Source organism: Kogia breviceps, chromosome 12 (assembly GCF_026419965.1).
Source record: "Kogia breviceps isolate mKogBre1 chromosome 12, mKogBre1 haplotype 1, whole genome shotgun sequence".
NCBI classification, from domain to species: Eukaryota; Metazoa; Chordata; class Mammalia; order Artiodactyla; family Physeteridae; genus Kogia; species Kogia breviceps.
This window is the reverse complement of record NC_081321.1, coordinates 36,716,931-36,731,855: the sequence shown is the minus strand read 5'-3', so window position 1 is coordinate 36,731,855 and position 14,925 is coordinate 36,716,931. Positions and strand designations below refer to the sequence as shown.

At 39.9% G+C, this 14,925-nt stretch overlaps 1 protein-coding gene across 10 annotated transcripts in view; it reads left to right on the top strand.

Annotated features, from left to right (window-relative positions):
• The first annotated feature begins 412 nt into the window (after positions 1 to 412).
• SCAF11 (SR-related CTD associated factor 11) overlaps positions 413 to 14,925 on the top strand; it is a 70,860-nt gene continuing 56,347 nt past the window's right edge. For 3 of the 10 annotated variants that reach the window (XM_059082088.2, XM_067009138.1, XM_059082084.2), the window contains exon 1: positions 413 to 692. The gene's annotated coding sequence lies outside the window, so the exon portion shown is untranslated. The remainder of the gene's footprint in view (positions 693 to 14,925) is intronic. The other 7 variants (XM_067009141.1, XM_067009140.1, XM_059082087.2 and 4 more) reach the window with 4 other exon arrangements.

Genomic DNA, 14,925 nt, shown 5'->3' with positions numbered 1-14,925 from the left:
GCAGACCCCCTCACGTCCCGGTCCCCAAGACCCTTTTTCATTGTCTTCAGCAGTTTAGCCCGTACAGCCACCAAAGCAGGGCGGACTCCAGCGTGCCACGCAAGGCGCATGCGCAGGACCCGAAGCTTGGGAGGAGAGCTGAGGCTCTGAGGATGTTTCCCAGAAGCCCGGGCCACGCGCTACCGTCCTCCCTCTCGCTCGCCGGCCGTATGACGTGACTCCGCCCGTCACGTTCCTCTGTCGCAAACGGTGGTTTGCCAGCGCCCCCTTGCGGTCCGGTGCACGCACGGCCTGAGCGAGCGAGTAGGGAAAACGCGGAGGGTCCCGCCGCCGCCGCCGCCGGCGTCACCGTAGCGCGCCGACCTGTGGTGGCGCGGCTGAGTGGATAGGAGCGGAGCGGGGGGTGAGGGGGAAGAGGACGCGCGGAGCGGGGAGGGAGGAGGCCAGACGAGGCGGGGGGAGGGGGAGCAGCGGTGGCGCAAGCCGCGCGGAGCCGCGCAGCCCGGGTCCGCTCCCTGCTCCGCCGCCGCCACCCACCCCAGGCAGCAGAGCCGGCGCCCCAGCGGCCCCCGGAACACCTCAAAGCGGACGAAGGAGTCCATGTTGGGGAACTTGGCGGCGGCGTGACGGGGACCTAGGGACCTGCAGTGGGGCCGTCGCCGCCGGAGCCAGCGCCTCGACCTCAGTCTGAGGTAAACACGGGCCGACCCCGGGAGTGGACGGGCGCGGGCAGCTGTCGGGGCGGGGTGGGGGTTATGGGCTGGCGCAGAGCCGGTGAGCGGGCCCGGGGCGACGGGAGGGCGGACAAAGTTTCGGAATCCGCGCGGCCCAGGCGGCGTTCTGCGCACGGAGGAAAGTTGAGCCGCTTCTCGAAGCGGGGAAAGCTACGGCGGGGAGGGAAGGGGGGAGCACCCCCCTTTCGCCACCCCCCCTTCCCTTTCGCCACCCCCCCTTCCCTTTCGCCACCCCCCCTTCCCTTTCGCCACCCCACGAGGGCGGCCCCGTTTCGGCCGCCGCCTCCGCCTCGCTGTCGGTACCCCGTCCCATTTCCTCCTTGTGGCCTACCCGCCTCCCGCCGCCTCCGCCGGCGCAGCCCGTACCCGCCCGGGGGTCCTGGGGGAGTGGGTTGAGGCTAGAGGCTCAGCTACAGGGTCGCCACACGTCCACCCCCTTCCTCCGAGGAAACGTGTCTTTCTGGGCTTCCGGGCGCTCCCTGACCCCCGCGCCCGCTTGACTTGGGAGACTTTGCTTTTGTCAATAGCGTCCAAGCCCGCTTGTGAAACCAAACTTTACTGCGCCGTGACCTCTCGGAGTGCGCGAGTAGGGAAGTGCCGGCGCTTCTAAGCATCTGTGTTTACCCCATGCCCTGAATTTCAAACTCTTCTCCCACCGCCGATTTTTAAACCAATTTCCTGGACTGACAACAAAAGGGCCGGGAGATCTAAACTTAGCTGCGCCCGTCGCCCCTCCTCAGATACTAGGAATTTTGAACCATTAAAGTCACATCTTAAGAGATGGCTGGCCGTCCTCCTCCCCCGCTCCCCATTTTGAAAAATTGTTTTAAAAGTAAGCTCCTGATTTAGAGTAGTTGATTAAAACATTCAGACTCGAATGCGGAATTTTAAAATATCCTCAAAGTATTTCTGTACCGCATTACATAAAGTGTCTACGAGGTGAGCGTTTTTCATTCATTTTGGATTGCATTTTAACATCTTTGTCATACTACTAGTGAACTAAGATTTTTAGGCAAAACTGACCAAAACGTTTTTAATGTAATGCTTTGGCTAGTAGATGCTGTTCTAAAATTTTCCCAATTTGGGAAATTTCACTGAATATTGGAAAGAGCATGTTTAATAGATGCATTTCTTTCATTTTAAAAGAGAAGCTAATTCATACATATGACCACTTAACCTCAGTAGCAAGATATTGAAGTACATTCTTAAATAACTGGTGGATTTTGTGTTTTATTGGTATTAAAATTTTGATATGTAATCGAGTCTTTTTCCAGACTCTTGCTTTCTCTTTCCTGTTTCTTTGGCAGTTGGCTTAATCATTTCACTTTTTTTGCTCTTGGCTAAGAGCTTCAGTAAAAAGTTTGTAGGACTTTTGTTTTTGTTGTTTAACTTACTGGACAGAAGAAATGAAACTGTCTTTGGATTTCTTTTGTCTTATACTGTCCTATCAAAGATAATCTGAATTTACTTTGTATTTTGTTTATGCATTATGATGGTTTTTATAAAAAAAATAGCAATTCTTATTGTAACTGCATTTTTTCGCTGTATTATTTTTTGGTGCTTGCAAGTATAGTAATAATCATTCCGTTTTACATTCATATAGTGACCTTTTTGCCTGAGAATTTGAGTACATCTTAAGTTTTTGGCTTGGTAAGATTTGGATGTCGGCTTACTCTAAGAGTATTCATGCTGTAAAGACACTCTTCACTATGTTAAGGGGGAAAAGAACTGTGGAAGAAAATGGTTCCTAAATATGCTGCCTGAAACATATGTCAATGGGGAAATCTTTAAGGGAAATTTTTTTGTATGCCTTTAGGCAGTGGTAATGGGGTCCTTGGGTTAAGATTGAAACTTTTCAGAGATCATTAAGCTTCCCCATAATTCTTTGGGCACTAACCAATACTTTAAGCAATTTTTTTTAAAAGCTGTGCTGTTAATCAGGGATAGGATGAATCAGTGCTGTTACATGATGTTGATTCATCAGTAGCATCTTTTAGTAATAAGAGAGTGCAGAATTATCCTACTCATCTACCTAATACTGAACTTTTTTTTTTTTTTTTTTTTTTTTTTTTTTTTTAGTTTCATCAGTGAGAAATAGTTGTAAAACCTTACTAAGGAGAGTGGCAGGCATAAAAGTAATAAAGAGTCAGCCTTAGAGTAAGTTTCATTGTAACTTCCTTTTGGTAAGCTCTACCATCATTTACCCTTGTCTTTTAGTGATGTAAATTGGATCTTGACTTACCTTGCCCAGTGAAATAATCTTTTTTTAAAAATTAATTTATTTTATTTTTGGCTGTGTTGGGTTTTCATTGCTGCTCACAGGCTGTCTCTAGTTATGGCGAGCAGGGGCTACTCTTCATTGCGGTGCGCGGGCTTCTCAATGCGGTGGCTTCTCCTTGCGGGGCACGGGCTCTGGGTGCGCGGGCTTTAGTAGTTGTGGCACATGGGCTCAGTAGTTGGCAGCTTGCGGGCTCTAGAGCGCAGGTTCAGTAGTTGTGGTGCAGGGGCTTAGTTGCTACGCGGCATGTGGGATCTTCCCAGACCAGGGCTCAAACCCACATCCCCTGCATTGGCAGGCGTATTCTTAACCACTGTGCCACCAGGGAAGCCCAGTGAAATAATCTTAATTGTATACTCTGTCCTGAAGAGTAAGTTAATAGCTTTGTATCTTATCTTGCATCCAAGTGCTTACTTTTAGTAGCATTGACTAGAGCCTAGAGTTAAAATACCCTTTATCATTTTATTGCTGTTCCCAATCTTTGCATTGTTGTGGTCCTCGCTTTTCTTATTTAAGGCTGTGGCTTTGTAATTCCTAGTACTTAAGCACATAAAAGTTCAATATAAAATGTAAAAACAGCATCGTCATCTCTCACAAAATAATGTCCTAAAAGGTTTCACCATGACCTTTCTTCACCTAGAATCTCTAACACTCAACAGCCAGAGTGACCCTGATAAAATATATCAGATCATGTCACTTCTCTTCTCAAATGGCTTCCCTTCTCAGTCGTAGTAAAATCCATAATCCTTATTATGGTCTCCCAGGCTCTGAGCCTTTTGAGTCTCTTCATCCTCTCTGACTTAATTACTTCACTCTTTCTGTAGCCACACTTCTACTCTACTACTGAGGTGTTCTTTGACTACTCTGTAAGACACAGGCCCTCCTCCCACATTTCTTAGTCCTTTTTAAGCCAGATTTTTCTCCATAGCACTTAACACTTTCCAAGATACTGTAGAATTTACTAACTTAAGTTTATTATATTTTTTTTCTTTACTCAAATGCAAGTTCTGTGAGAATGGGGTTTGTCAGTTTGGGTCACCGTTTTGTCCCCAAACACTGAACAATGTGTGATGCACAGTAGATACTTAACAAATACGTAATGAATTAACATGCTTTCAGCTAGAAAACATTACAAATAGTAATTGTGGTTTGAAACTTGCTACTATGCGAGTCTCATTCTTTTGCATAAACTGCTAATATAACTTGGAAAAAAGAGATGCTAAAATGGAATCACAGTGGCCTGTAACATTAAAAAAAAAAAAAAAAGTTTGTTGGAGGAATGTGAGCTCCCAAAGAATACTGTGAAGGTCAGAGAGGAGGTGAGTGTGGTATTACAGAAACCAAAGGAAGAGAGTATTTCAAGGGGAGAGTAGTCAGTACAGTCAAGTGATGATGAGAGTTGAATAAGGTGAGAGCTGAAAGATTTTTCTTTAGGGAATCCCCTGGTGGTCCAGTGGTTAGCCCTCCACACTCTCACTGCTGAGGGCCCGGGTTCGATCCCTGGTCCCGGAACTAAACTCCCACAAGCTGCGTGGCGCAGCCAAAAAAAAAAAGGTTTTTGTTTACGTTTAACAACATGGAGCTCATTGGGTTTTTGAACAAGCAGGATAGTAAGCTTATTTTTAAACCGATGCTCCAGTAATTGCGTAACTAGATCTAAAAGTACTGGGATCAAAGATTAAGAAATTATCTACTCACATTACAGAAGAGACCTAATGTCTATCAGATATTTACTGTGTGCCAAACACTCTGTTCTAGACATTTTGCATGAATTTTCATTTGATCTTTTCAGCAGCTTTGCAGTATTGGTTGTATTTAATCCATTTTACAGAAAGGAGTCTGAGGCTCTGGAGAAGTTAAGAAGTCAGATGACTTGCTAAGTGTCAGAGCACTTGCTAAGAATCTATACCCAAGTCCATCTGACTCTTTGGCCTTTAGTTAGTCGTTACGTCAAGTTGACCTCCCAAACTCTGCATTAGTGTTGTCTAGTAGTAGAACTTGCTGTGATGATGGAAGTGTTCTGTATCTCTGCTGCCCAATATAGTAGCTGATAGTAACTGTAGTAGATAGTGGCTGTTGAACACTTGAAATGTAGCCAGTGCAGTCGGGGAACAGAATAGTGGTACTGTGTTGGACAGTGCAGATATAGATCAAAAGAATCCCATGAATAATAAAGCAGAGTCTTTTCTTATTATAAAAAGAGATGGAAACACATATTCCTCATTTGAAAGGAATACTGTTTTGCTTATATTCCAGTTTTAGATGCTGTAAATGAATAATTATAAGTAATAATCTTCTTTTCCTTTTTTTTTTTGAAAACAATCTCAAACTTTCAGAAAAGTGCCAAGTGCAATGCAAAGAACTTTTCCCCCAAAGCTATTTGAGAGTAAGTTGCAGATGCACTCTCATCACCCCAAACAAGAACAAGGACTTTCTTTCTGTTACATAAACTATATTAAAATTAGGAAATTAACCTTGCTATATTACTACGATATAACCCTCACACCTCATCCAAGTTTTGCCAGTTTTCACAGTAATTTCCTCTATAACGAAATGATCCAGTTCAGAATTTTGTGTTGCATTCATTTAAGTGTAATGTCCTTCAACCTAGAACAGTTCCTTAGCCTTTTATTGATTTTCATGACCTTGACACTTGGAAAGATTACAGGTCAGTTTTGTTGTAAAATTTCTCTCGATTTGGATTTGCCTGATGCTTCTTCATGATTGGATTCAGATTGTGCATTTTTTGGTAGGAGTATCACAGTGATGATACTGTTTTCTCATGGCATCCTATCAGATGGCATAATACAGTTTCTGTTTGTCCCGTTACTGATGATGTGCATGCACTTTGATCACTTAATTAAGGTGAAGTCTCCCAAGCTTCTTCACTGGCGAGTTTTTTTCCTGTCTTAGTAATTAATAAGTACTTTGTGGGGAAGTATTTTGAGACTATATTAAGCCCATTCCTTATCAAACTTGCTATTTGTTGATTCTCAAATTGTCCCAGCTTTGGCCAGTGAAAGCCCCTTCAAGCTAGTTTTTGTGTTCTTTTGACTTGCTTTGAGCACTTCCTTACTTTTGACACAAGAAAATGTTCCAGGCTCATCTTAAACTTTCCTTGCCACAGCCCTGGAATGAACCATTTCTCCAAGGAGTGGTTTCTTTTAGTGGAGAAAGGAATTTAGAAACCAAGATTTGAGCACTGTATTTATGTCTCCATCTATATGTAAAAAACCATGAGTTGGTACCAGTTTCTCCAATTTCAATACACAGTGTTTGCTTTAGTTTTCTCCTTTCAAAATTTGTAACTCCTTTCTCTTAAAAGGAATAGCCTAGCTCCCATTATCATCCTTAGTGTATTTACTTACATGATCAATCCCCGGTATGTAGTCAGTTTCCCATTGCCACTGCTGCTTTCTCCCCCGTCTTGCATAACATTTTCACTCTACTTTGGCTCTGACACCTTGTGCCAGGATGCATTGCTCATTCCAGGCTTCTCTTATACCTCATGCAGAGCATCTTGGTATTCTGCTTGAGTTCTAGTACCTCACTCTGGGTTCTTTCACCATCCCTCATGAGGACACCTTGGTCACAGAGTTGGGTTCCAACACATCCAGGAAGAATAGCAGCATACAGACATGTTCTGTTAAGGATTATACTTACTTGTTTTTATAAAAGATGATTATACCAAAGGTTATAGTGAAAATTAATGACCAGATATGTTCTCAACTTTTAATTTAACCCCCCTTGAGATTGTCACATCTCTTAGTGATAAGACTGATCTTCCTCCTTATTTTTCCTTTTACCTTAGAGTTCTCAGGTTTACTTCTGAGAGAGTCTTCTTAATGTAATTTTAGTTGTAAGGTAAAAATTAGTTGAGTTCTTTTATATGTAGATTTCGGAGTCAATCAGACCTGGCTTTGAATGCTGATTGTCCCATATACTACTGATTGTCACCTTTCCTAGGTGACTTAATCAATGTCCCAGTTTCCTCACCTATTTTAATTTTAAGTAACATTTATCTGAGTCCAGTGGTAATAGCAGCTAACTCCATCTCTGTCTTTCATCCCCTTAAGTTAGCTCTGTTTAGTGAGTGATTTTGAAGCCGTTTTTAGCAGTGTTCTAGTATTGAATCTTGGTGGTGTTTTAATTTTTAGAATGTACTGTGGTATGTGTTTTGAGGGTTAAATGTGCAAAAGTGTGCCAGAGTATTCAGTTCATTTCCTGATACAAAGTAGGCATTCTCTCTACCTTTAGTTCTGTGCTCCAGGTTTGTTGATATCTATGTGTCTGTTAAGTCTGGGGATGAAACATGGCCTTTGCCCTTGGGGAGCTTAGTCCTAATCAGGCCTTCTTTATTGCTTCCCAGTGTTGTTTGTATTTTTTCCTAACTAGTTTTCCATAGATTCCTCACTTTCCCCACTTTCTGCTGCTGCATTATTTTCAAAACTCCCAATTTAAACATCTCAGAAACTTCTCTCAAAATAGATAAGTGAGAGAGAGGTGGACTTTTCCTTAATGATTCTCTACTGTTTACAAAACACAATTTAAGTCCTACCTTGGACTTAAACTTTTAAGTCCCTTTACATTCTGGCCCATAATTATGTCTTTGCCCTATCTTCTATTAGTGTCCTAAATGAATTCTTTCTGACTAAATTAGTCCTGAAAAGTGACCTGTACCTCACATTTGGCACTTAGCATATGCTAGTTTGTTGTTCATCTTTTGTATCCTATTTTTGCACTTCCACATTTTGAAAGGATATAGTATCTTAATCTGTCTTTGTAGTCCAATGCTAGGCCCAATACCCTAACCATAGTAGTAGTTCAGCAGCTTGAAGTAAACAAAAACAGAAATATAAACATTAAAAAGAGCAGCCACAGCAACATTGCTTTGAAAATTCTCTGGGATCGGTAAAACAGCTTACAAATGATACATGATTTGTTAACATAAATATTTTGTATGCCTGGATGGCCTGTCAGGAAAATTGTTTCTTTAAACTACTGTTCTAACTGGGAATAAAATATTAATAACTTAAAATTTTGTAAGCTATCATTCACCTGAAAACCTTATCATAGAAAAGCCTTCTTCAGGGGCTTCCCTGGTGGTGCAGTGGTTAAGAATCTGCCTGCCAATGCAGGGGACATGGATTTGAGCCCTGGTCTCGGAAGATCCCACATGCCGCAGAGCACCTAAGCCCGTGCACCACAACTCCTGAGCCTGTGCTCTAGAGCCCGCAAGCCACAACTACTGAAGCCCACGCATCACAACTACTGAAGCCTGCACACCTAGAGCCTGTGCTCCGCAACAAGAGCAGCCACCGCAATGAGAAGCCCGCACACTGCAACGAAGAGTAGCCCTCGCTCACCACAACTAGAGAAAGCCCACGTGCAGCGTGCGCAGCAACAAAGACCCATTGCAGCCAACAATAAATAAATGAATGAATTTATTAGGGGGGAAAAAAGGCTTCAGATAGGACAGCTTTAATGATTTAGGCCATATTTCTTTAGGAACTGTTGTACATGTCCAGTTACTTGGACATAAACATGAGTAATATGAGGAAGATGCATGAAACAAAATATCTTTATTGTTTCAAAACTGCTACAGAATTAGATAAAACTGAAACAGAACATGAAGGAGAAACAAATTCAATCAAGCCCTTAAAAGAAGTTTATAGTATGTTTCATATTAATATAGCCATTCCAACTTTCTTTGATTATTACTTGCATGATGTAATTTTTTCCCATATTTTCATTTCCGTACTTTTATTTACAATGTCCTTATGTTTAAAGTGAGTTTCTCTCGGCCCCCCCCCCCCCCCATGATGTCACGATTCCCTCCTGGCTGTTCCTAAAGGCAGCCATGGAGCTCAATAAAATTTACTTTCCTGGAAAAAGAAAATAAAGTGAGGTTTTGCAGACAGCATGTCAGTCTTTTTAACAATCCAATCTGACAACCTCTCAATTGATATATTTAGATTATTTGCATTTAATGTAATTATTGATATGGTATGCTCCTTTGTTCCCCATTTACTGCCCTTTTTTTTCATTCTCATCCTAGGGCCTTTTTTTTTAAACATATACATATGTCTATTCTTTTTCAGAGTCTTTTCCCATATAGGTTATTACAGAGTATTGAGTAGAGTTCCTTGTGCTGTACAGTAGGTCTTTGATGATTATCTGTTTTATATACAGTGGTATGTATATGTTAACCCCAACTTCCTAATTTATCCTTTCCCCACCCCCAACCTTTCCCCTTTGGTAACCATAAGTTTGTTTTCTGAGTCTGTGAGTCTGTTTCTGTTTTGTAAATAAGTTCATTTGTATCATTTTTTAAGATTCTGCATATAAGTGATATATATATATATCTTTCTCTGTCTGACTTCACTTAGTATGATAATCTCTAGGTCCATCCATGTTGCTGCAAATGGCATTTCATCCTTTTTTAATGGCTGAGTAATATTCCATTGTATACATGTACCACGTCTTCTTTATCCATTCCTCTGTCAATGGACATTAGATGCTTCTATGTCTTGGCTATTGTAAATAGTGCTGCAGTGAACATTGGGGTCCATGTATCTTTTTGAATTATGGTTTTCTCTGTATATATGCCCAGGGGTGTGATTGCTGGATTATATGGCAGCTCTATTTTTAGTTTCTTAAGGAATCGTCATTACTGTTCTTCATAGTGGTTATACCAATTTACATTCCTGCCAACAGTGTAGGAGGGTTGCCTTTTCTCCACACCCTCTCCTGTTTGTAAACTTTTTGATGATGGGCTTTCTGACCAGTATGAGGTCATTGTAGTTTTAATTTGCATTTTTCTAATGCTTAGTGATGTTGAGCATCTTTTCATGTGCCAATTGGCCATCTGTGTGTCTTTGGAGAAATGTCTGTTTAAATCTGTCCATTTTTTGATTGGGTTGTTTTCTTGATATTGAGCTGCAAGAGCTGTTTGTATATTTTGTAGATTAATCTCTTGCTGGTTGCATTGTTTGCAAATATTTTCTCCCATTCTCTGTGTTATCTTTTTGTTTTGTTTACAGTTTCCTTTGCTGTGCAAAAGCTTTTAAGTTTAATTGGGTCCCATTTGTTTATTTTTGGTTTTATGTTCATTACTCTAGAAGGTGGATCCAAGTAAGTCAGTCTTTTTAACAATCCAATCTGACAATCTCCTAATTGGTATATTTAGATTATTTACATTTAACATAATTATTGATATGATATGTTCCTTTGTTCCCCATTTACTGCCTTTCTTGGACTAGGTGAATATATTTTAGTATTCTACTTTAAATTTATCTTTGGCCCTTTTTTTGGGCTGCATCTCTTTGCATTCTTTTTTAGTGGTTGCTTGAGATCTCCTCTTGACAACTTGAAATATACCTAGTTTAAATTGAAGTGTGCAGTAAATATACAATACACACTAGATTTAAAAGACTTACTACCACAAAAATAATATAAAATGTTTCATTTAATACATTTTTTATTGATTATATGTTGCAGTAGTAATATTTGGACATAATAGGGTTAGTAAAGTTTACTAAATTTATGTTATCTGTTTTAACTTAAAATATGCCTACTAGAAAATTTTAAAATACATATGCATTTCACATTATATTTCTGTTGGACAGTATCTCTCTAGGGATCATAATATATATGCCAGAGGATTTACTTAGAATTCTATTTACCAGTTGAAGTAAATGTAGAAGCCCTATAATTCCCCAGTGACATTTATCTTATGTTGTTATATGTATTATATGTATACATGCAATGAAAACCACATAAGACAATTATGCAATTTTTGCTTTCAATAATCATATACTTTTTAAAAGGACTTTAGAGGAGAAAAAGTAGTTTCTTAAATATTCCTAAATAGTTACTATTTTGTTGTTCTTTGTTAATGAAACTTCAGTTTTCTCTCATGTCATTTCTCTTCAGCCTAAAGCACTTTCCTATAGCCTGTTTTTTAAAGTAGCCCTGCTGGTGATAAATTTTCTTAGTTTTTCTTCACTGAAATATCTTTTCCATTTTCATTTCATTTTTCTTTTGAGTTAGTCTTATTTGATGTACACAAAACTGTCAAGTTTTAAATTTGTGCCTTTCACCAAGTTAGGGAGGTTTTTTGGACATTATTTCTTCAAATATTTTTTCCTGTTCCAATCTCTTTCTCCTTTTTCTGGACATGATTAGAACTTCGGATGTTGTCCATAGGACCCTGAGACTTCATTTTCTTTCAGTCTTTTATTTCTCTGTTCTTCAAATTAGATCACTTCTATTGTACCTTCACATTCACTGACTCATTCCTTTGCATTTCCATCCTGTTGTTGAGATCTTATTTCAGACATTGTATTTTTCACTTATGAAATTTCCATTTGTTTTTTATTTTTAATATAGTTACTATTTATCTGCTGAGAACCTGTCTTCCTATTCATTTCTAAAGTGTTACTTTTTTCCCCATGGAGCATAACTTATTTATATATTTAGTTTAAAATCATGCCTGACAAATGTGTTGAGTAATTATTATCTAAGGTTATTATACATATTAATAAATCATTCAAAGCTGTTTATTGGGCACTCATTTGAAGGCATGGTGCTGGATCCTGGGTTATATAGTGAATAAGGCAGATAACAACTTAACAACTTTGTAGTCATTTGAGTCATTAAGGGTGTTATTGCTTCTCATTGTTTGAATATTTTAAATATTTAGTGACTTGGATTAATATTTGTTTTATTTTCTGGCAAAAGGCTAGTGAGTTCCAATCCTACTACTTACCACTGGCTTTGCGACCTTGGACAAGTTACTTAATTTCACTGTATGTAAAATGGAGATACTTTCTTCAGAAAATACTGTAACAGTTAAATGAGATAACTTATGATATATCAGAAAGTAATGGCTAGACCAGGACCAGATGGCTTCACAGGCGAATTCTATCAAACATTTAGAGAAGAGCTAACACCTATCCTTCTCAAACTCTTCCAAAATATAGCAGAGGGAGGAACACTCCCAAACTCATTCTACGAGGCCACCATCACCTTGATACCAAAACCAGACAAAGATGTCACACATAAAAACTACAGGCCAATATCACTGATGAACATAGAGGCAAAAATCCACAATAAAATACTAGCAAACAGAATCCAGCAGTACATTAAAAGGATCATACACCATGATCAAGTGGGGTTTATCCCAGGAATTCAGGGATTCTTCAGTATACGCAAATCATTCAGTGTGATACACCATTTTAACAAATTGAAGGATAAAAACCATATGATAATCTCAGTAGATGCAGAAAAAGTTTTGACAAAATTCAACACCCATTTATGAAAAAATCCCTCCAAAAAGTAGGCATAGAGGGAACCTACCTCAACATAATAAAGGCCATATATGACAGACCCACAGCCAACATTGTTCTCAATGGTGAAAAACTGAAACCATTTCCTCTAAGATCAGGAACAAGACAAGGTTGCCCACTCTTACTGCTATTATTCAACACAGTTTTGGAAGTTTTAGCCACAGTAATCAGAGAAAAAGAAATAAAAGGAATCCATATTGGAAAAGAAGAAGTAAAACTGTTAGCTGTTTGCAGATGACACGATGCTATACATAGAGAATCCTAAAGATGCTACCAGAAAACTACTAGAGCTAATCAATGAATTTTGTAAAGTAGCAAGATACAAAATTAATGCAGAGAAATCTCTTGCATTCCTATACACTAACGATGAAAAATCTGAAAGAGAAATTAAGGAAACACTCCTATTTACCGTTGCAACAAAAAGTATCAAATACCTAGGAATAAACCTACCTAAGGAGACAAAAGACCTGTAACGCAGAAAACTATAAGACACTGATGAAAGAAATTAAAAGATGATACAAACAGTTGGAGAGATATACCATGTTCTGGGATTGGAAGAATCAACATTGTGAAAATGACTGTACTACCTAAAGCAATCTACAGATTCAGTGTAATCCCTATCAAATTACCAATGGCATTTTTCACAGAACTAGAACAAAAAATTTCACAATGTGTATGGAAACACAAAAGATCCCAAATAGCTAAAGCAGTCTTAAGAAAGAAAAATGAAGCTGGAGGAATCAGGCTCCCTGACTTTAGACTATACTACAAAGCTACAGTAATCAAGACAGTATGGTACTGGCACAAAAATAGAAATATAAGCCCAGTGATACAGCCACACACATGTGGTCACCTTATCTTTGATAAAGGAGGCAAGAATATACAATGGAGAAAAGACAGCCTCTTCAATAATTGGTGCTAGGAAAAATGGACAGATACATGTGAAAGAATGAAATTAGAACATATCCTAACACCATACACAAAAATAAACTCAAAATGGATTAAAGACCTAACTGTAAGGCCAGAAACTATCAAACTCTTAGAGGAAAACATAGGCAGAACATTCTAACATAAATCACAGCAAGATCCTTTTTGACCCACCTCCTAGAGTAAGGGAAATTAAAAAAATAAGCAAGTGGGACCTAATGAAACTTAAAAGCTTTTGCACAGCAAAGGAAACCATAAACAAGATGAAAAGGCAACACTCAGAATGGGAGAAAATATTTGCAAGTGAAACTGACAAAGGATTAATCTCCAAAATATACAAAGCAGCTCATGCAGCTCAATATCAAAAAAACAACCAAATCCAAAAGTGGGCAGAACACCTAAATAGACATTTCTCCAAAGAAGGTATACAGATTGCCAACAAACACGTGAAAGGATGTTCAACATCACTAATCATTAGAGAAATGCAAATCAAAAACACAATGAGGTATCACCTCACACGGGTCAGAATGGCAATCATCAAAAAATCTAGAAACAATAAATGCTGGAGAGGGTGTGGAGAAAGGGAACCCTCTTGCACTGTTGGTGGGAATGTACATTGATGCAGCCACTATGGAGAACAGTATGGAGGTTCCTTAACTAAAAACAGGACTACCATACGACCCAGCAATCCCACTACTGGGCATATACCCTGAGAAAACCATAATTTAAAAAGAGACATGTACCACAATATTCATTGCAGCACTATTTACAATAGCCAGGACATGGAAGCAACCTGAGTGTCCATTGACAGGTGAATGGATAAAGAAGATATGGCACATATATAAATGGAGTATTAGCCCTAAAATGAAACAAAATTGGAATATTTGTAGTGAGGTGGCTGGACCTAGAGTCTGTCATACAGAGTGAAGTAAGTCAGAAAGATAAAAACAAATACCGTGTGCTAACATACATATGGAATCTAAAAAAAAAAAAGTGGTTCTGATGAACCTAGGAGCAGGACAGGAATAAAGATGCACACGTAGAGTGGACTTGAGGACACAGGGAGGGGGAAGGGTGAGCTGGGACAAAGTGAGAATGGCATGGACCTGTATACACTACTAAATGTAAAACAGATAGCTAGTGGGAAGCAGCTGCATAGCACAGGGAGATAAGGGAGGCGCTTTGTGACCACCTAGAGGGGAGGGGTAGGGAGGGTGGGAGGGAGACACAAGAGGGACGGGATATGGGGACATATATATACATATAGCTGATTCGCTTTGTTATACAGCAGAAACTAACACACACTGTAAAGCAATTAATACTCCAATAAAGATGTTAAAAAAAAAAAAGAGGGCTTCCCTGGTGGCGCAGTGGTTGAGAATCTGCCTGCCGATGCAGGGGACACGGGTTCGTGCCCCGGTCCGGGAAGATCCCACATGCCGCGGAGCGGCTGGGCCGCTGAGCCTGCGCGTCCAGAGCCTGTGCTCCGCAACGGGAGAGGCCACAACAGTGAGAGACCTGCGTACCACAAAAAAAAAAAAAAAAAAAAAAAGAGAGAGAGAGAAAGTAATGGCTAGAAACAGTGTGAAAATCACAGCCAGAAGTCCAGTTCTTGGGGCATTTGAAGCCCCAGTAA